General features: G+C 36.9%; 1 pseudogene; it reads right to left on the bottom strand.

The window, feature by feature from the left end:
• Positions 1 to 8,681: 8,681 nt before the first annotated feature.
• Positions 8,682 to 9,954, bottom strand: LOC105085428 (cytosolic non-specific dipeptidase-like; annotated as a pseudogene).
• Between the last annotated feature and the right edge of the window lie 11,941 nt (positions 9,955 to 21,895).

The raw sequence follows: 21,895 nt of genomic DNA, 5'->3' as shown, positions 1-21,895 counted from the left end.
CAAATTAAGAAAACTAGTAACTAGTAATATATTGATTTTATTCTGAAAACAGAAGCTTGTTGCCTAACTACATTATTTCTGTCTAATTTCCCAAGGAAGAGTCAACCTAGAAGTTTCTAGTCATAAGCCTTTGTATTGTAACTAGAAAGCAATACTGAAGTATATGTTGTTATTGGAGCTGTGCAAAGATAGAATAACTGCTTTGTGAGACAATCGCTTTAATTATCAGAACTGATAAAGAATTTTGTGACTCTAAGAGTCAAGCAAGAAGGAGCTTCTACACTGGGAGAAAGGTTGGAGTAGATAACATTTAAAATACTTAGACTTTCCTAAAGAGAATTTAATACAAGAACTAGCTCTGAAACCTTTTTAGATAACTTGGTGTGACATCACATTTCAAAATACTGACCAGCGTGGCCTTAAGCTTTCCCACAGTTGGATCAAACTTCAGACAGGCTTCTTCCCACTTCTAGGTCCCTGGCCTCCCTTTCCTTTAGAGCATTTACTTTAGAAAACTGTACCTGTAAATTCTGCCCCTTTGAGACATAAATTTTTTAAAGGATCCTGTCAGCTTTACAACCCAGGACTATCTTTCTCAAGGACATGGGAGCCATCTCTTTGAAGTGTAGTCATCAGGGAAGATGGTGCCCCATCTCCCTGTCTCTGTGGGAGGATAGGGGGAGCCTAACTCAAGGAGGCACCTTGGTCCAAGTTGTAAGACTATTACAAGTGGTACAGTGTAACTAAAACAAGATTTCTTAAAGGGAAATAAAGCCAGAAAATTAGATTGATTTAGGTCTTGGAGGGTCTTGATCACCAAGCCAAAGATTTTGAATTTTATCCTAAAGAATGATTGGATAAAGAAGCTGTTGAAATATTTTAAGCTAGAGAGAAAAGTGGTCACATTTGCATGCTAAGTGCACTTGGCAATGATGCAGTGGTTTTCAAATGCTTTAACTTATATATTCCCTAAAATTATCTTGAAAAAGATAAAGCAACTCATAAAGATGTTTTCTCAAAACCAATATTTTGAATTGGCATCTTGTGAAGAGGACGTGGGAAAGAAAAACCAGCATGATGTCTTGATCACAGGAGCATTCTCAGGCAGGTCAATTTTAGGGAAAGGCACCCAAGGAATTGAAGGAGGTGGAAAATGATTCCCTTAAAATTATCTGGTTTGATGTATTTCTCGGCAAACCCTTACCACTCCCATAGATATGAATACAGCATTTTGAGTACTGTTGAGGAACAGTGCAAAGGAGAATATGAAAACTAGAGACAGAGAGCAGCAGAATATTTTTATATTAATCCAGACAAAAGATTTTTAGTGCATGAAATTGGGCAGTGGAAGTAGGTTTTAGCTTTTGCTGAATAAAAAAAGAATCACTCCAAACTTACTGGCATAACAGCCATTTGTAGTAGGTCATGAATCAGGTAAAGTGGATAATACTGGCTGGTCATGGCTTGACTTACTCATGCATCTGGGATGTGCTGACAGGTAAGCTGAGGCCTCCCTGGTCTAGGAAGGCCTCGTTCACATATAGTGGCTACCTGTCAGTTGGGGAGATGAGGGTAACTGGGGCATGTGTGTCTCCTTATCCATCAGGCTAGTCTAGGTTTGATCATATGGAGGTGACAGAGTTCCAAGAAAGAGCAGAAACAAACAAGACATCTGGGAAGCCTAGGCTTGAAACTGACAGAATATCACATCTTCTGCATTCTATAAACACAAATATGTCACAAGACCAGCCCAGAATTGAAGGTCAGGGTGCAGACACTAACCTGTGGCTGCGAAGTATTGGAAAGTTACATTTCAAGAAGCATGATCACAGAGAAGGGTTACTTTTGTGGTTGCTTTTGAAATCAGCTGCAATGGCAATATGGATGGCACGTCTAAGATTTCAGAGTGGGACCACTTTACAAAGAATATTCTTGCAAAAGCAGTTAGGTTTTGTCAGTGGAAAGGCAGTCTAGAGAGTGGAGATGAATGAAATAGCTGAAGTTTGGTTGGTCTAATGTGATAAAACAGACTCAGGAAAGAAAGAGTAGAGGTAAAAGATAAAAGAGTGTACAAGTTTGGGTAAATTATTGGCTGTAAGAAGACAAAAGTTCTTACTAAAATTCATTGTCGAATTTTATTTAAATATGGATTTAATTAAAATTCTTTTTAATTGAAACTTCCTTGGTCAATTAATCTATATTTAAATTTGGCCAACTTTATCATGGATTTAGAGAAACACTGAATATTAATCTATGAAAAGGCCTTGGAGACCATCTAATCCAGTTTTCTTACTTAACAGATGAAAAGGTAGAATATATTATTCTAGGACTTAGTCCAGAATCCACAGCAGTTTTCGTGTTATCTGCCTTCCATTCAGGTATTTAGTTTAGGTTTTTAAGGATAAGGTTTTTTTAAGGGTACAACTGCTTTTCAAAAAATTAAAACACACAGTGGCCTAGTCCAACACACTTTTACATAAAGATAGTGAAGTATAAAAGTACAGTCACTTGCTGAAGGTAATAGAGCTAGTTGTTGGCAAAGCTAGGGCAAGGATTCATTTGCCCAAACTCTCCAACTGTCTGCCCCCTTCCTTTGCTTTGAGGCAGGCAGAGGAGCAAAGACAATGAAAGGAAGAAAATAATAAATGGTATTCAAAGGCAGAACATAAATCCCGGATGACTGCCTGAGAAATATACATATGACTGCAGCTAGAACATACACTTGTTGTGTAAACAGAGTGATAGATGTGGTTATAAACACACACACACATATGTGTATGGATGTCACTGATCACCGTGAGTGTTTCACTCTCGCAAGATGCAGATCTTCGGACTCACAGATACAGGAAGAGAATCCATCTGTGAATCTTTCATCATGCCCATTTTTGCCTTGGTCTCTTCATCAGATATGATCAGATGGTAGCTAATCAGTGCTCTGTTTAATCAGGTATCCTGATTAATAGTAGCTGTACATATTTTGCAGATAATTAAATTTCCAAACGTTAAAATTCAGGTAAATATCTCTGACATTAAGCCTATAGCAAACAAAATATAATTTTTCTTTGTTGAATCAACAGCCCTAATAGTCCAGGGTTATGATGAGCTTCGTTATCATCTTATTGCTGAATTGCAGTATCCACTGAGTTCCTTCAGTTCCAGAACACCACACAGTAGGCAGACTGTGCGTAATAGAAGACGGAAGAGAAAGAAATTTCTCTGTCTGCATATCCTGTATAGAGTTTCCTGTATCTGTTTATAAATTTTACAAGTTTACAAATGCTCATTTTGGATAGTAAATAAAGACTGAGGAAGAAGAAGCCATTAGCATCTTGATAGTTACGACAGATGGTGTTAACCATGTGAGAATGCTTGCAATACAGAAAAATAAACTGTTACACAGCAAGGGCTCTGTCTTATACAAATGCTTGGTATAATGCAAATCAATTAATCCTCATAGTATTTTAAAACAACATCAAGTGAAAGATTTAGTTACTAAGAATTAGGGAAGAGTATAACAAAATTAAATAATAAGCAAGTAAATTTAAATATTCATTCCAGATGTAAAAAAAAAATAGGATTTGGTAATTCTCAGCTTTTAAATATTTTCTGAAGCTAAATGTGAAAAGGCAGTGTAATCTCTGAAGCAGACAAGTTTTATTAAAACAATAATTTTATTCAAAGTAACAGAATTTGCCTATGACTAGAATATAAGCTATTAAGAAAACCTCAAGGCAAAAATATTATTTAACCAGTTTCGCCTACAAGTTGCTTATGGGAATCATAAGTAGAAGATTTCAGGTTGAAAAAAGAGTCATATATTTGTACATGTATATATATATATATATATGTATATATAATTATTTTCAAAAATTAAAATCAAATTTCTGATGGAGTCTTTTTAAATTGCAAAATAAGCTTATGCCCAAGAATGTGTGTATGTTTGTGTGAGCACGTACACATTCTTGTGTGTATGCTTTATGGTAGAGGGAAAAAATTATCAAATTTCTTATCAACAGTCCACAATCACTTATTCATTCAAAAACCAAGGAGGGCTGGGTTGTCCTTGTGATCCTGGAGATTTCTGTGTCTGTATGTTCTTTTTTACTCACCAGTCATTGCTATAATTAAGTATTTGAAATCGGTATAAAATTTTGACAGTTTTAGGAACAGGGTACCGCAGTCAAACACATCATCAGTCCTCCAGGTAAAGTGCCAAGAGAAATATCAGATCTTACCTAGATATGGGTTCAGCTTACTAATTCCATAGGTGGAGCCTGAGATCTTGCTTGTCATTTTGGTCTAGACCATTGGGCTTCAAAAAATTTGTTCATGTATCTTGTTAAAAAGCTTTTAAACCCATGTATCCCCAAATGAATTTTTATTTTGAATCTCATCACATTTATTATAGTCGCAAAAATATAATTTCTCTAGAATTGTAAATAAATGTGGCCCCTATCTACTACAGAGAATTGACACCCACCATCAGACATTTTAAAATATATGTGGTCAGAGTTTCTCTAAATGGTCTGAAATTTTACATCCTTTCTTTTTCTCCTTTAAATCATATTTCCATTCCATTTCCTTTATAGACAGACTTAGTGTAATATTAATGCCGTACATGTTTCTTCTTACATGTTTTTAGTGCCTCTTGTAGCTTAACTCCAGGGGGCATTATTCACATGATATATATTCTTTCTTAATTCTCTGACAATAAAGTATGTTAATTGAAATTTTTTTATTTTCCAATTTTCCATAATCTTAAGGTCCTGATTTAAAAAAATTTCTTTGGAGGTCAAGTTATAATTAAAGCAATGACTAGTACACAATTAGTATAAACAATTATGTTATATATTATACTAGTTATAAATTTAAAACAATGAAATTTTATTGAAAATTAATTTAAGATAACTGGACTTTCTTTTATAGTTAATTAATGTGCTATCAATTAATAGCATTAATTGCTAGAATATGACAGAGTTTGGTAGCTAATTTTCACCTTCAGATGTGAGATCTGAGATATCTTGTTTGCATAAGTAAGTAGGTGGGTCTGGAAAGACTTTTGCAGCTAGAATCTCTGAACTACCGAGTTACATGCCGAATGTCCCCTAGATATCTTTTTCCAGACTCTATAAGTTTCTAGTAGTGGATGACTGGATTGTTTCTCCCTTTAATTTTGTGGGAAAGAATGAAGTAAAAGTACCTGATTTGGAACATAATTGTTACTCATCATTAGTCTCGTTCACTTTTTTCAAAACCAACACTTACTTTAGTGCCTCCAAGATTTTTTTTTTTAATGCCTTAAGAGGCACACCTGTCTTTTGTACAGTATGAGATGAATACCCTAGTTTGGAGACCAGCAGACTTGTCTTGTTTGTTCTCTGCCCTCTTTATTATCCATGTGCTGAGAATGTATTGCTGTATGGTCACCATTAACCTCATCTTTTCCGATGTGTGCAGAGGTCATGAAGATATGATTATAATGGAAATGAAGAAGAGACAACAGAACATTCCATAATAATAAAGCCATTCTGAAAGGCAGAGTACAAATTATTAAAGAAAATGGCTATGTCTTACTTTAAAATATCCAGGGACAAAATTTTTAAATTCTTCTTTAGTGATTTAAAACTTAAGAACAGTCTTTCAGGAACCAAACCCCTAGCAGGTAGAAAACCTTCAATATTACAAAAAGACGATGGAAATAAGGAACTTTTCACTAAAACAATGCCTATTATTCCAAAGATAGGACTCTTAAGTAATCTGAACTAGAGTAAATAGCTTAGACAGTAGGTAATGGGCTTCTACCATTTGTCAAACTAAAAGCTCAGTACTAACCAGTATCAGTAACTCCCAGCCACTTAACAACTTGTGAGAGAAGAGAGAAACTAAACTGACTCTAACTGTGTCCAGTGAGTCAGATTTGGGCTCAGCTTTCTGCATCTGCCTTGTGAGTGTGGAGAAGAACTCCGAGGTCGCCATACTCACCTATGGCATCATTAAATCTGGAATAATCCTGCCAACATAAAGTTCATGTAATAAATGTTCAGAATTTGACAAAATCAGGTGAGTATTTCCTCCAGTTAAATAGGAATGAGAAGGTGTAGAGAGAATCCTTCCATTGTAAGACAGTAGATTGACATATGTGCAAAGAATGACCAATTCCATTCATTCTGGGTAGTAGATCCAAATGTCCAATATGGTAACTACTAGCCACATGTGGTTATTTAAATTTAAATTGATTATAAGTAAATAAAACTAAATTTTCAGTTCTACAGGCATATGAACATTTCAAAGTGTTTAATGGCTCCATGTGGCTAGTGAGAATCTCACTGGACAGTGCAGATACAGACCATGTCCGTCGTGGCAGGAATGTTGAAGGACATCATCACACAGGTGGAAAGCTATTTTCAAATTTTTATAATAGACACATGGGTTCCTTATAATAAACATAAGAATAAATATTAAAATATATAAATAATATATGGGTAATAAAATTTTATATGACTCATCCTTAATAGAAAGAAATAAACAATTTTAATAGATGTTAGCATCTTTAAAATCACATGAATATCATTTGATGTATAAAAAGATGAGATTTTTCTAGCAGCCTGCAGTTGAATAAATATCTAAAATTAAGCAATTTATAGGAAAAGGTCAAGTCTCTAGTGTTTAAACTAATCTCACTCTGTAAAAATAATGTGTACTAAGTCACTCACCCAACATTGAGAAATAGACAATTAAAACAGGTAATTATGTAAATAGTCATTTTAATCTTGATTTTAAGCTTTTAAAGCACGTATGTCATAGTTATCTCTTGTGATACAGATATACCGGTGTGTGTGCATGTGTGTGTATTCATGTATATCTGTGTATATATATTTTTTTAAAATCAAACTTTATGCTTTACATACTCACCCAGTTTAAATGCATAGTTTGAATAATTTTGATAAATGTTTGGCTATGTAACCATACCACAATCAGGTTATAAAATATTTCCTTCATCCCAAAAGTTCCAATGACCCCCTTTGCAGCCATTCCCCACCCCAACACCGGTCCCTGGAGACCACTGATCTGCTTCAGATCAATGTAGATTAAACTTGTCTTTTCTGGTTTCATATAAATAGAATTATACAGTATGTACACTTTTGTCTGGCTTCTTTCATTCAGCCTAATATTTTAAAGAATAATCCACATTGTTTTGTGTATTAATAAGCACTGCCTTTTGATACTGAGTGGTTATTACATTGTATACTGTACTTTGTTTAAACATTAACAGGATTATTGACACAGGGTTTTTCCCAGTTTCTGGCTCTCATGAAGAAAAATTCTTGTTATGAATATTTGCACACAAGTTTTTACTTGGAAATATGCTTTCATAACTCTTGGGTAAATAATTAAGGGTGGAATTAAGGGTGGATGTGATAAGTTTAACTTCAAAGAATATTTCAACCTATTTTAAAAATGAGTTGTACCATTTTCAACAGCAATATGTAAGACTCCTGTATCTCTTCCAGTTTTAATTTGCATTTCCCCGATAACAATAGAAGCAGCCTTTCAAGTGCTTATTGGTCATTTTTATCCCTTCTGTGAAGTATGTGTTGAAGTTTTTTATTGGGCTGTTTGTCTTATTATTCAGTCATAAATGTTCTTTATATATTCTTTACAAATTCTGGATACAAGTAAGCTATGCCCATTGTATAAATTATATTGTCTCTCACTCTGTAGTCTGTTTTCTTAAAAGTGTCTTTCAGAGAACAGAACTCTGCTTGGCTCCTCCTTGCTCCAAGGGAGGCTGGGTGGGTGTGGAGGCCCAGCTCCTGCTACAACCCACTAACGCCACCCTGGGGAGGCATTAGAGCATTGCCTGCTTCTGCCAGGAGGGGAATGAAGATCAACTCCCCGTGTACCCTTGGAGATACCACCCCTACAGGGGAATCTGCTTGTGACTATGCCACCCGATTCCCTAAGGATAAGAGGGAAATGGGCTGGAAAATCAACCTTCCGTATTAATATGCAGTGCCTTTTGATATGAGTACTTTTTTTTTTCCTGTTTTTACTTTTTATTTAGCAACACAGATTGAGACCGCATAACTCTCCCAGTTAGGTTTAGGTTTGGAGGGGATTGTAATAAAGAGGAGATGTGGAACACCAGTAATGGTTAAGGTCTGGACAAAAGGACAGAATGCCCACGAGACAGCAAGGGATCAAAACGGGTGGCCCTGGAGACATCAGGTGCCCATCACTACATGTTCCAAGTGTGCACGACCCTGACTTGGGGCAGAGGTGAGACCAGGAAGCACCAGGTCCTCTTTATCCCAAGTGGATGTCAACTGGAACTTCCTACAGAAGAAGTTGGGCTTTTAGGTCTCGCCTGTTTTCTGGAGCCAAAGTCATGCTGACCACTGGTGAGAATTCAGCTGTCATCTGGGTTCGTTTACCCCCAGGACTGAACGTTTATCACTGCCGGGTACAAGTAACTCCATCCTGAGACAGGTGGGTGCTCTCAGGTCCACTTGAAGTCTGCAGAATCTGAAGACAGGAAAAGGAGCGGTTCCATCGTGTAATGGTGAGCACTCTGGACTCTGAAGACAAGAAAAGGAGAGAGTTGGGCTTACGCTTTTCTGAGAGATGGGAAGAACGTGAGGGTGGAGGGCAAACTCCCTGTGGCGGGGGTGGGGCGGTGCTCAGTTCTTCAGCTGAGACAGGTCCGTCGCCAGCATCTTGGTTCCTTCAATGTAATTTTGCCTGTCGAGCTTTTCATTCTGGGAGTGGGCTCCAACGTCAGCTGACCCATCGGACAACAGCATGGCATTCTCCCCTGTGGCCTCCTCAAACATCAAAGGCACAGGAATACTGCTACCCTGGTCAAGTCTGACTTAACACTAAAAACTGTTTTCAGGGCTCCTCTCCCAGCCATGTAAAGGGAGTGGTTGAAGTCGGACCCCCAGGTTTTCTTTCCCTCCGTGGCCCATATACACCTTGAACTTGTTGGGGCTGTGCGGTTCCGCAAACTTCTTAGTCAAGTAACTTGTGACCTGCTGGCTGGCCAGGAGTCATGTTCAGCACAAGCCTGTTGGAGAACTTGCCGATCACTTTCCAAGAAATCACGGTCTTGGCCCCCGACCCAGAGAAGTCACCTTCAGTCCGTGGAGGGAGAGGGACGGGACCGCCGTCTGTGCATCAGGGTGTCATTCTTGCAGTTGTGCAGCAGGGTCTCTGCCCCCACGTCCCTGGCGTACTCCTCCAGGTCCATGTCAGTCTTGTTGAGCTCCAGCTCCTCTTCCGTCATGGGGGCCACCTCCTCGTTGATGCCGGGGATGAGGACCTTCCCCTTACTGTCCACCAGGGAGCCTGTCAGGCGATGAGGTCGGTCATGGCCTTGTGCATGGGAGCCACTGCACGCGCCCCAGTGCAGGTCTCTGTGCTGCGTTCCATCTCGATGAAAAAGTAGCAGATGTCCCGTGATGCAGGCCTTGTTCTTCACCAGCCAGTAGTTGTCAGAGTTGCAGACGTAGTCCCCGTCCTTGAAGAATGTGTCCTTCTGGGCAAAAAACAGCATGTCCAGTCCTTCAGAGCCAGATTCCTCCATGCCTTCCGGACAGAAGCGGACGCTGATGGGAACGTCATGATTGGTTTTCTGAAAAACCTCCAGGGTGCTCATCCAGCAGGCTACTTGCCCCTTATTGTCCGTTGCTCCTCTCCCATGCCGGCTGCACGTCCAGATGTCCACAGATGCACGCCGTTTTCTTCTGAGGGTCTGAGCCCAGTTTGCCGAGTAAAAGAGGAGGAAGCGGTATCTCCGAGCCATCGGGGAGCTTCTGGTTCCCGATTTCCCCAGCTGCCTGATGTCGGCGTTGGCGACGTCCATCATCCTCCAGATCTCCGCCTTCTCGGTCTGAGAGGACACGCTCTGGATGGCCACGCATTCCGCAAGTTCTTAATGTAGCGAGCCTGATTCTCATCCGCGTACTTACAGGGCAGTGAGGGCCGACGTCTTTCCACCTGACCGCAGGCCTCGGAGATCCCACCTGTGGCCACTGCGCAGGTTCCACACCACGTGTCCGGGCCACAACGATTCGGGGTGGGGGTACAAATATTTTGTAGGTGTTTTGGCTGAAGTAGGGTAGGTATTGCCAAAAAGGCTTTATGTTTTTAGGTCACATTTTCCCCCGTCCTCTGGCAAGAGAAAACGCTTTTCTTGAAGATTTCTTTGTGCCTGTTGACAGTTCTGGGTTTGAGGTCTCTGGACTGCACTATCTGGGATGTATGGGAAAACCAAGGAATTCCCTGCCTTGCCTTTCTGGGGTCTCAAGGTCCCTAGGGAACACACCTTCTGTTTCCACATTAAAGAGACTTCCTACGCCTGCCGGGTTGTATTTCTGCGGGTTTTTAGTTTTAAGGAGGAAGACTAGAGCTAATATTTCTATTTTGCCAGGAAAGAGATATAAATTTTAAAATCCCATTTACAATAGAATAAAGATATCAAATGCCTAAGAACTAATTTGTCTAATTTTCATATAATAAAAGCTATGTAAGATTTTACCTCCCAAACTACAAACTTTACTGAGTAAAATTAAAGAGGACAAAAATAAATAGAAAAACAAATACTTTGCTCATGGATTTGAAAACTCAATATTGAAAAATGTCATTTTTTTCTGTAATGGATATATAGATTAAATGCAATCCCAATCAAATTCCTAGATATATTTTCTGAGCATTAACATGGTGATTATATAAAAAAAAATTATATGGAAATTCAAATAACCTAGAGAAGTCAAGACAATGTTGAAGAAGTCATCCAAGTTGGAAGAATTATACTGAAAGATTTTAAGACCTACTAGTTGTTAATGCAGCACAATAGGTTCCCAAAGGTAGACACACATACTAGTGAAATAGAAAGCTCAGAACAGACCTGCCTATATTTATGACAAAGCTTACATATAGTGCAGTAAGAAAATGGTATTTTTAGTAAACAGTGCGTGGATAATTGTCCATCTATATGGGAAAAGTAATAATCTGTCTGTCCTCTACCCCACACAGTACTAAAAAAGCCAGATATGTTGTAGATCCTTAATGTGAAAAAATATAACATTGAATCCTTCAAAAAAAAGAGAAAAAAATCTTCATGACTTTGGAATAGGCAAATATTTAATGTGCTAAACACAATATCCCCAGCCATAGAAGTACACTAATATTAAGAACTCCTTTTCATCAAAAGACTTCACTGAGAAAGTGAATAAAGAAGCCACAGAGTGGGAAATATATTTTCAACACATGTATATAGCAAAGGAATTGTATCCAGAATAGAACAAACAATAAAAAAGGCAGACAGCCCAATTAAAAAATTAAAAAATGTATGAATAGATATTTAACAAAAATACTAGAGAAAAGTATTTTCTAGGTTTTGGAATACACATGTCTTCAAAAGTGACTTCAAGGTCCTTTCTTGGAAAGATCGCCCAGCTTCAATTATTTTCAAGGATTTTATCTTAAACCATCTAAGCTTTACTGTGGCCACTGCCTACAGGAAAAGATGATGATCCTTTAAATGTTGCAGTAACAATAAAGACTGGATATTTATTTGTTACCTTGGTGAGGAGAAACTGTCAAAATACTATATAGCTAATGCTCATACGTAGTAAGTTGATCGTCCTATAGTTTTCAGATCGTGTACTGCGTGTAGCTTTCCCAGGGTCTGTTTATGATCTTCCTACACTAAGACCTCAGTTTACCTGGATTGGTGACTAGCCCCAATCTCAATTCTTGTAGATATCAGCTTCCCTAAATCCAACCGTCGAAACTAGCACCAAATACCAGGTTTGTCCTTCGGTAACACACCTACTTCTGGAACCAACCTTCTAGACCTCTCTTTTGACATTTGTGAGTAGGGACCTAGAATTATCTTCTATAATAGAATGAAAACCCAAAATCATTCACATGAGGATATGACCTAATAAAAATACGGTTTCAGTTAATAAGTTTCATGATATGTGATCAACTTGTCAGCTTAGTCCATCTCTTAAGAGATACCTGGCATAATCATGAAATTCCTAAGAGCAAAGAGAATATACTTAACTTCATTAACATTAGCCAGGAATTAGGACAAAATTATCAAGATCGTTGCCCTCCTAGTAATTATTGAAATCATTTCTGAGTAAATTATATCTCAGTCTAAATAAATATCCTCTGTATTAAGAAGGAATTACAAAAAAAATGTTTAATTAATTTTCACTGAAACAAAGTAGTTCTGTAAAATGTTGTTCCCTATCCAGTTTCCTGAAATTTGGCACTTAAATAGAACTCCCCGTATACTTTTAAACCATTACATCCTCATAACCGAGTCAATTTCATAGTTCATCACAGAATTGTAAATGACTTATATATTCACCATTAGGGACAATTATACATTATAGTGGTTCTGAAAATCACTGGATTTTCAGTAAGACACAGCAGACACTAAATTTGAAACATCCCTTAATACACATCATATTAAAGCACAGTAACAACTTACAAAACTGCAGTTGTTCTTAAAATTCACTGAAATTCAAGTCTTACAAGAAATAATTTCTTATAAATATTTGCAGAGCATCAGTTTATAAAGATGGCCATGCTCTACAACTGTTCAACCTCATTAAGAGGATATTAAGCTCTCTTTCGTAGGAGAAATTAAATTCAATCTCACTATATATTTTGCTGTGTATATATATTAAGATTTGATAACAGATGCTTTTTGGATAGGCTTAATCAACTCTAAATGGTGACCCAGGGACAAAGCCCTGAGCACTCATGAGCAAAATCAGTAGCTTCCCATCTTGTATGACGTGAGATGCTCAGAGAAATCAGCACCTGCAAACCTCCCTACCCCACTGACTTTACCAGAAGAGTTGCAATTCAGTTACTCCTCACATACTCAGTTAAAGAATGGAAGCCCTTTATGTGAGATATAAATATCATCTGACAGAGTATCATTTATCATTTTTCAATCATCTAACTATTATATGAATTAATTAAATGCTTAGTAAGACCATAGATGCTTGCTTACTCTTAGGAATGACAAATTTTGATTCGGGTAGAAACTGTCCAGAGTACAGTGAAACAAGCATCTTTGGGCATTGTAACTATGAAGCTTGAGCATTCAGGGGCAACTTCAGATTTGTCAGGCAGAAAGAGGAGAGAGCAGAAAAGAGGATACAGAAGGGTAGAAATAGGGACTTAAAACTAAATTTCACTTGCTTCAAAGTTGGGATATACTTTACTATTGCACAGATGTTGCAGAATCTTCTTAGAGCCGTTGATGGATTCATCTCTTCAGTCTGTATATATGCAGATCAGTAATCGTTGAGCAGCCTGATGTAGCATTTACATGCTTACATCATATTAACTGTAGCATTCATCCCACCTTTGAATATATGAAATTGCCAGAACACAGGAGAGATCCCAGTTTGCCTTTTTGTATGACAGGCTGGCTGCCCAAGCTCTGCTGTATGGGAGAGCCTCCTGGTTCATTTCTCTGTATTATAGAGATAGTCTTATGAACTTTGTGTCAGTTATCACTGGCGTTTAAGAATATATGTATGTGTATATATATATATATATGACTGAAACATTATGCTGTATACCAGAAATTGACACATTGTAACTGATTATACTTCAATTTTTTAAAAAAGACTATATGAAACTTATCCTTTATCAGTGATGGTATCCGGATGAAAAAATATGAGACAAGTGAGTCCAAATTTTGTTTTTAATATCACTTTTACTTTTTTTCCAACCACATTATTTTTCCCCTTCATGCTCTGCCGAAAGTTAGAAGTGTCTCAGGTCTCAAAATAGGTTATGTGTCATTGATTTTTTTACATAAGAAGATAACTTTCTAATTAACTCAAATTTAGAAATATATCTAATAGTTAAAGTTAAATTTACATTAAACCCATAAATAAAATACATTTTTCATCTTCCTCTATACGCTATGAAACCAACTTTTTTGGTCAAGATATTTTTCTACTTTAAGCTGTCTTGTAGTTCCATAGTGTCTTCCCTTGACCCAGCCCCAAAGGTCATCCCACAGTTGAGCCTCTACTTACTTCTCTGGCTTCTCTCACTTTCCCAAGCTCACCTTTGGTCCCTGGGACTGGGGATCTCTCTGGCTGAAATTAAAACAAATATTCGTTGAACATGTGAGTGGATCAGTTGGCTACTAAGAATTCAGTTCTCTGTCTAAAAACTGAAATTGATCATACTTTAGGTTTTTATGATTCCTATCTCTTGAGTTTTGCTTATTAACTATTTCATTGTGCGTGAAACAACTTAGAACTTCCTTTTCTTTAAAGTTAACATTGCAAACCCCAGCTCTAGCCTATTATATCATCATGCAATCTTCTTCACAGCCTTACACTGTACGTGAGTGATATTTCAATACAATTATCAGGAAATGAGAGAAAAAGAATACTGTCTTATTGGACATCTGTGTGTAATGGAAGAGGTCTCTTTAGGTTGAAACTGTGATGAACTTTCTCTGGGACACTGCTTTGCTCACATTACAAAGGAAGTATATCTTTCTTCGGTGTTTTTAGAGCAGAAATATGTGGATAATTAGGACACCAGAATTCTGAAACAGAAACATTTTGACTTAAACCTCCCACTTTGGGTAAGAAATGACTTAACTTCGCAAAGCACCAGAGTGCCTTTTTTCGCATTTATTGAGATAAACTCCCTTAATCAAAGCTTGAAATAATGGAGTACTCTCTTAATTGTCATAAAGTGAAAGCAAATTGTCTGCAATTTTATTGTGGTAAAATACTCAGCAAGTGCCAATCTTATGGAAGTGACCTCACATTGTAATACAATGAGCTTACTTTTGCTTGCTTCACTTTAATTGCTATTCTAATTGTAAGAAAGAAACATAGTGCACATGGATGATGCCAAAGAACAAAAGAACATGTATTGGTTAAAGCTCAGGTTAGAGAACCAAAGCGATATATCACTAAATAATTAAGCAGTAAAATAAGATATGGATTGTTTATCTATATATAATTATTTCAACTTGATCCGAGCAAGATGCTTAATAACACATGTTGGTTTTATCAAAGAAGATATCTTTTTCCACCCTGGATTCCACTTACATAGGTATTGGTAAGACTAACAGGCTATTTAAGCTGGGAATCATTAAAGCTCTATTGTTTATGATTACAGTAAGTAGATAAGTAAGTTTAAATGATAAGAAGTTAATAGTGGTAGTAGCAACAGTTAATATTTAGTGAGCATTTACCATGTGCCACTTTTCTAAGAATTTTATATATGCTAACATACTTCTTCTGTTACCTTATTCTCACAACAACTCCTTAAAGTATGTATTATTAGCCCTCTTTTCCTGATAAGGAGACTATCTCTTAATTTGCCCAAGGACATGTAGCTCTTAGGTAGCCTGCTAATACAGAGTCAGACTCAAGGGCCTCCCATCTTAACTGCCACACTGTTCTTAACTGTATCAGTGTATATACATGTTTGAATTAACCATGAGAAGCTAACTTATTATAGGCAAACTCATAAGAGAATAATTTGTGATCCAGGTGCTAATTCATTGTTTGATAACTTGTTAGCAAACTTGTATTATTCCGTCTGCCCATATCTCTTTCTGATGGAGAATTTGACACAAACTCCAAAATTAGGTTGGATTCCAATTGTTTTGTGAATATAGAATCAGAACAAGAGAGGCTAAATATTTTTAAGGGATCTTTCTATCAAGTTTCAGTAATATGATGAATGGGTCATTCATCTTGGGGTATTTTTTAGAAAGAAACAGCACTGTTAATCTATGGTTGTTTCTGGGCAATACTTTTTCTCTGAACGTCATAATATTTTCCCCCTCTGGCTTCTTCAAAATGAGTGACTAAGGATTTTTTTTTTCCTTTTTAAAACTTTCTATTTCTGGCAACAGAACATGAATTCCTTTTTACTTACAATAGTTTTAAGTATCATTATCTAGTTTTTATTGTACAAAAAACTTAAGTTACACTCTTTCATACCTTAGAAAGTCAATATAATTCTATAGGTTGTAGATGAAATTCAGAAAATATTGAATCTGAAGAATGAAAATCTTGCAGAATTACCAAACTAAACATCTATTTAATGACTCAGTCTTTGAACTTATCTTCAAATTAACAGAAATTATGGAAATTCAGAATCACCAGAAGAATCCAAAACGTAGACAATTCTATTTAGTAGAATAAATCAAGTCATGTAAAGAGATTTATTACAGTTCAAAATCCCATGCCAAATTCTGAATCACCTGTGACAGAAAAAGCATAAATGGTCTAGTAAGAAGAACAGAAGAAATGACCAGAGAAAGGTAGACTTAAGTAGCATCAAGGAGATTACCATTAATTTTTAGTGACATTAAGCATCTTTCCATGTGCCTATTGGCCATCTCTGTGTCTTCATTAGAAAAATGTCTGCTTAGGTCAACTGCTCATTTTTTGATTGGGTTGTTTTTTTGTTTTGTTTTGTTTTGTTATTGAGTTGTATGAGTTATTTGTATATTCTGAATATTAAGCCTATGTCAGTTGCATCATTTGCAAATATTTTCTCCCATTCTGTAGGTTGTCTTTTCATTTTGTTTATAGTTTCCTTTGTTGTGCAAAAGCTTATATGTTTAATTAGGTCTCATTTGTTTATTTTTGCTTTTATTTCTATTGCCTTGGTACATTGACCTAGGAGAAAATTACTACAATTTGTATCACAGAATGTTTTGCCTGTGTTCTCTTCTAGGAGCTTTATGGTATCTTGTCTTCTGTTTAAATCTTTAAGCCACTGTGAGTTTATTTTTGTGTATGGTGTGAGGGAGTGTTCTAACTTCACTGATTTACATGCAGCTGTCCAGCTTTCCCAACACCGCTTGCCAAAGACACTGTCTTTTGTCCGTTGTATATTCTAGCCTCTTTTGTCGAAGATTAATTGACCGTAGGTGTGTGGGCTTATTTCTGGGCTCTCTGTTCTGTTCCATTGATCCATATGTCTGTTTTTGTATACCACAACTTCTTATCCAATCATCTGTCAATGGACATTTAGGTTGCTTCCATGTCTTGGCTATTGTAAATAGTGCTTCTATGAACATAGGGGTGCATATATATTTTCAAATTACAGTTTCCTCCAAATATTTTCCCAGGAATGGGGTTGCTGGATCACAGGGTAACTCTATTTTTAGTTTTTTAAAAGAATCTCTATATTATTCTCCATAGTGGCAGCACCAAATTACGTTCCCACCAACAGTGTAGGAGGTTTCTCTTTTCTCCACACCCTCTCCAACATTTATTGTTTGACTTTTTAATGATGGCTGTTCTAACCAGTATGAGGTGATACTTCATTGTAGTTTTGTATTGCATTTCTCTGATAATTAGCGATATTGAGCATCTTTTCATGTGCTTATTGGACATCTGTATGTCTTCACTGGACAAATGTCTGTTTATATTTTCTGCCCATTTTTTGATTAGACAAATGAATTTGAGGGCAATTCAGCCCCCTGAAAAGTGCTTTGTTGGTAAACACAGACCTCCAACTTTCACTATACCACCATTATCCTACCTTCTCTTTGCCCCATTTCTGCTACTTAAGGAACAGTTAGAATTTATCTCAAAATAACATGTGCCTTTATATCATTGCAAAGAATTTATGTTAAAAAGAGATAATAATATGTATTTTATGGGAGAAAATTAAAGCTTGTGTCTGAGATAACAAATGCAGTATTAGAATATACCCAAAGAAATGAAACACAAATCATTTCTACTATCCCACCCAAGTATGAGCTCAGAATTTCTCCTCTTATAAATATGCTTGTGGCTTTCTCTTCTTCTCACTCGTGTTCGGGTCTCTGTACACATAGCTGTAATTTGTTGTTGCAGCAAAATTCCTGATGTGGATCAGCAAACTGTGTTTACTAAAACTCAATGTGCAGTTCTGAGACATCACTGGAATTATTATAAAATGGTCAGTGCTACTTCGTGTTTATCCTGTTCATTTTCCACAGCTTCCACTGAGCTCTCTGGAGTCACTGGAAAGATATTTTTCACCGCAGAGCCTTAATTAAATCCAGGAAAGGATGGGTCTCTGCTGAGGTGACCTAGGATGTCTCATCTCAGGGGACCTGTAGGTTTATGTGACAGGCACTTGCAGAATTTCACCTTGGAGAAAGGAAAGAAAATCTTGAGAATGAGTTGTAATTTTTTCCTCTTTATTTTAAATATTTGTACTTTCTTAAAATTCTTTAACGTACTCCATGGCTGTTTAAATCCATTACCAATGTTCTTTACCAATTCACTGAGGCATAATCCTTCCCATTGATATATCTGAAAGCAATACACAAGGAACCTTTTTTGTTTAGTAGATATTCCAATAATTTTTTGTTTACATTGATGTTTAAAATAATAAAGCCAATAGCCAAGCTGTCAGGCTTTAATGTTTATATGTGAAGATAGAGACATAGCTATAGGAATACCAGTGTTTGAAATGAGAGGTTATTTACATGGCATGAATGATGTTATCAGGAAATGATCCTGTTGTAATGCCTCCTCCATTTTACTGATGTCTGATAGTTCACAATTAGACCTCAGGGGTTTTGTGGGTTTTTTTTAATTTCTTAAGTTTAGATGAAGTGGAAGTTTCCTACTGCCTTCAAGTGAAGTTCAAATGCCTTGCTTAGCATATGATGTACCCAAAATATAATCCCTGCCTATCTCTGCAACCTTAGCATTCATCTCTCACGATTTTTTCTGTGCTCAAAGTGATCATATAATGTCCAAACTGAACATTTGGGACCAAAAGCAAGTATTGTTATTAATTATGCCAGGACAACAAGTGTGAACTAGGGTGACCCCAGAAAATGCAGGACATGTTGTTACCATGTCACTTGCTCTAGACTCCATGTATCACTTACAATGTCCCAGAGACATCACTCTGTTCCCACCTGCCTATTGTTGGCTGTGCTGCTACTTCTGACTGAATTTCACCCCACCTACCACAACTCAGCACACCCACGGGGCAAATTTGCTTCAAGTTCAAGTGAAGCCCCTTTTGTACCACTGCTGAGCCCAGTACATGACTTCCCAATGGGCACATGATATGGTGAGTAGAGTGTACAGCCTTTGTCCCATTAGAGATGCCCAATGAATAAATGGATGGAAACTCCATGCATTAAAATTGTAAGTCATCTCTCTTAGAGTATTGTTAAATTCATCTGGTATCCCTGAGAGGATATTTTAATGAAGAAAAGGAGAAGAAATGTGGGTATTGGTTGCCTTGTAGAAAAAAAAAGAAAGGAAAAGAAGCATCATTTTGAAATGGAAAAGAATTCAGTAAAAACATCATGCACTGTGAGAAGACTTTGCCTTCTTCACAGTTTCACGAAGGTCCAGCCCCATGTGAAGCTAATCGCTAGGTTCCAGGAGTGGGTTTATTCTTAGAATGAAGTGTTTTGTTTTAATTGAATGAGCCTAGTACTCATTTTGCATTTAGAACAGATTTCTAAATTAATTTTTTCACTCCCTCTTGTCATTGGAAAGCATCTAAGGTAATGCAATTTCCAACAATTTAAAAACAAATGGCTTCAATTCAACTGCCCTATATTTTATGCCGTTTAAAAAATTAACTGTTATCACAGCTCAATGTGCCAAGTGTCAACCTTATCAAATTTCTCAGTGCCCAAGAAAATGAATGTAACTGCTTCCTCTCTATGATATATTGTACATAATTGGCTTCCTATCACAAAGCAGCTGAAAAATATTCACAAATTCTGAAAGAACTCTGCATTTGCATGTGGATCATAGGTTCAGATGTGTATTTTCACTGTAATGTAAATTGTAACGAAAGCAAAAGTAAGTTTCGGTTGATAAAAGGAAACCAACAGAAACAAATGGAAAAATCCAGCAACACTTTTGAAGTTTTTTTTTTAAATAAATAAAGCTATTGAGGTCAACTCTATAAGATCTCTTTGACAGTATCTATTCCTATTAACGTAATTGCAATTGCGTGCCACTTCAAATGATTTAACATAAATAGGAGTGTTAGTATTGAGACATAGATATTTTTTGTGCTACTTAGAACCCCATATGGGACATGGGTGCCCATAGTGACATTTATTCAACTATAATTTATGGAGTGCCTGTGGTTTGCCAGGTCTCCTGAAAGAGAGTGTGTACTGCTTATCTGCTTGACTGTACCCTTATCACGTTGACGACTAGCAAGCTCCAGGTACCGCAGATAGTGACGCAGGGGAACCGGATGGACTCACCAGTGTGAAATGCATTGCTTATCTGCTAAGGGAACGTAGCTGTCTAAAGGACCCAGCTGCTGTACTGTGGATCCAACACTGTGTTTATTCCAAGGTCATACTTCCGATTAACTGCTTCCATCAATGTAAAAACATAGTAGGGGTACCAAAGCGGTCCATTCTTGCCCCACCTGGGACCCCTCTTATGGAGGACTTTAGCTCAGAGACTCACCACTAGCCTGGCTGAATTTTCTTAGAATCCTGCAGTCTGACACTCTTTGTACACAATCCTCCATTCTTCCCCTTCTCCTTCACAGGTGTCAGACCTGCATCACTGCCTATAAGCTCCCTCTACCTTGTCCTGGTGCCTCTCTTTTTTCCTTTACTGGCACTTCTCCCAATAAATCTTAGATGTCTAATTCCTTCTTGACATCTGTTCTGTAAAGCCCCTGGAAACACACTATATACCCCTGCCTTGAGGATTTATATCTCAAATGCTATCTGTTCTCAGGCCATATTGCATGAAACAGAACCAGGTACAAACCTTGAGAACCATGTGAATCTCTTTACCCAGATCCCCACTGGGTTTGAGCAAGCACTCCTCAAACCCTGTACTCCTGCCTCTGGGCCTCATACAGCCTCCGCTTACCTCCCCCTTCAGTGGTCCATTAACCTGAGGTTAAATGGTCCATAAACTTGAGGATAGTGACCTTTTTGAGACTCTGATGAAGTTATATAGACCCTTTCCCAGAGAAAATTACACATGCACACAAATACAAAATACAGTATGTACTTTCAGAGGTTTTATGTATTAAGGATCCATAACTAAATGTTACTCTGCTAAAGAAAGGAAAAGCAGTCATAATTATGCCTGTCGATAATTATAAATTGACAGGACATTATGGAGATAATTGGTGAAATCTGAACAAGTTATAATGATTATATAACAGTATTATATCATTATTAATTTCCTAGTTTGATAATTACACTGCAGTTATGTGAAATAATATATTAGTTTATAGGAAGCCATATTGAAGTTAAAAGTTAGGGGGCATCATGTCTGCAACTTACTCTGAAATGGTTCAGAAAAAAATTAGAGGTACATAATAAACAATAATAAATGGAAAGAGAGAGAAAGGATACAGCAAATATTATAAAATGTTAACATTTGGGAAATCAGAGTGAAGGGAGTTTTTAGTAACCTTGAAACTTTCTATAAGTCAGATACCTCAAAATAAAAAGTTTTGAAAAAAATTAATCCCATGTGATACCCAAAAGCATATTTTTTTTAGTATTTTAATTAAGGCATATCGGCCAATCACCTTCATTCATTATCTTAGCCAGAAGTACACATTATAACATCATTTCTGTTGTGTTCTTCATCTTAATCAGTGAGTTAATACCTAATAACTATAAATAAATAATGATAAGCTCTCAAAAGTATAAAATAGGAATAATAATTACAATTTTTAAATCAAAAATAAATAAGTAAATAAATCCACAAAAGAAAATCTGCTATTGTTAATTCTGTTAGAGAAATCAAGATTCTAATTAACAAGCTGATCTTTGATCAGTAGCATGTATGGATACAGGTGATTGTGTGTGTCTGTGTGTTGAGTGTAATAGATGCAGAGGCTT

This window comes from Camelus dromedarius, chromosome 7, assembly GCF_036321535.1.
Source record: "Camelus dromedarius isolate mCamDro1 chromosome 7, mCamDro1.pat, whole genome shotgun sequence".
NCBI lineage: Eukaryota > Metazoa > Chordata > Mammalia > Artiodactyla > Camelidae > Camelus > Camelus dromedarius.
This window is presented reverse-complemented; position numbering and strand designations above follow the sequence as displayed.